Genomic DNA, 1,732 nt, shown 5'->3' on the forward strand with positions numbered 1-1,732 from the left:
TGATAATGTTTAATAAGGTGACTACAGAAGATTAGGGGATTGGATTTATTTCTGCTTTCTTTTCAATCTTTCTGTGTTCTTCAACAATAACTTCTTCCTGTCATCACTGAATGAAATGCTATAAATAGCACTGATTATAGCCCTCATTAACTAGAACAATTGACAAGCATTCACACTCATCAATGATATCCTTTCCTTGAGAATACATTACAGGTGATCTGGCCATTTCGGGAGATTGGATATATTTTCAAAACTTGTAGCACAAATGATGATATTTTTAGCCTCATCAGTACTTTATAAGCCATTGAGGTTCTGGTTTTAAAATAATTTACATTTACATTACAAAATTATAGGCACATTGACCTGTGTGTGATACATTACGTATAGATATATTTTATTAAAAAAAAAAACAAAAACCTTAAATTGAGTCAAACCTTAAATTGATTCAAGTCCTCTTAGGCTAAGTTCCCCATTCCAGATACATAAGCATAAAGCATGTTTTGCAGCAGAGAAGTTCAGTTTTCCTTTGGGATAAGTTTTTTTTTTTTTTTTTTTTTTTCTTTTATTTAATGAATATAAATTTCCAAAGTACAGCTTATGGGTTACAATGGCTTCCCCCCTCCCGTAAATTCCCTCCCGCCCGCAACCCTCCCCTCTCCCGCTCCCTCTCCCCTTCCATTCATGTAAGGATTCATTTTCAATTCTCTTTGTATACAGAAGATCAGCTTAGTATATATTAGGTAAAGTTTTCAACATTTTGCCCATATAGCACTACAAAGTGAAAAAAACTACCATTGGATTACTAATTATAGCATCAAATAGCAATGTACAGCACATTAAAGACAGAGAACCCACATGATTTTTTTTTTCAAATTAATTAACTTTCTATGCCATTTCCCCTTCAATACCAGGTTGTTATTTTTTTTTTTCATTTCCAATTCTCTTTATATACAGAGGATCACTTCAGTATATCATTAGTAAAGAGCTCATCAGTTTGTGCCCACACAGAAACGCAAAGTATAAGGATAAAGTATTACATTCTATACCTAGAGTCAGGACCTAAGCTGATCAGGTCATTGTTTCTTATAGTGTCCATTTCATTTCCGTAGGTTTCCCCTTTGGTGCTCAGTTAGTTGTCGCCGATCAGGGAAAAGAAATGATATTTGTCTCTTTGGGACTGGCTTAATTCACTCAGTATGATGTTTTCCAGATCCCTCCATCTTGTTTCAAATGACTGGGTTTCATTGTTCCTTACTGCTGTATAGTATTCTATGGAGTACATGTCCCATAATTTCTTTATCCAGTCTACTGTTGATGGGCATTTGGGTTGGTTCCAGGTCTTAGCTATTGTGAATTGAGCTGCAATAAACATTAATGTGCAGATGGCTTTTTTATTAGCCAAATTAATTTCCTTTGGGTAAATTCCAAGGAGTGGGATGGCTGGGTTGTATGGTAGGGTTATGTTCAGGTTTCTGAGGAATCTCCAGACTGACTTCCATAATGGCTTAACCAGTTTGCATTCCCACCAACAGTGGGTTAGTGTCCCTTTTTCCCCACATCCTCTCCAGCATCTATTGTTGGTAGATTTCTGGATGTGAGCCATTCTCACCGGGGTGAGGTGAAACCTCATTGTGGTTTTGATTTGCATTTCTCTGATTGCTAGTGATCTTGAACATTTTTTCATGTGTCTGTTGGCCATTTGGATTTCTTCTTTTGAAAAGTGTCTATTGAG

The sequence above is a fragment of the Lepus europaeus genome, chromosome X, assembly GCF_033115175.1.
Source record: "Lepus europaeus isolate LE1 chromosome X, mLepTim1.pri, whole genome shotgun sequence".
In the NCBI taxonomy this organism is placed as follows: domain Eukaryota; kingdom Metazoa; phylum Chordata; class Mammalia; order Lagomorpha; family Leporidae; genus Lepus; species Lepus europaeus.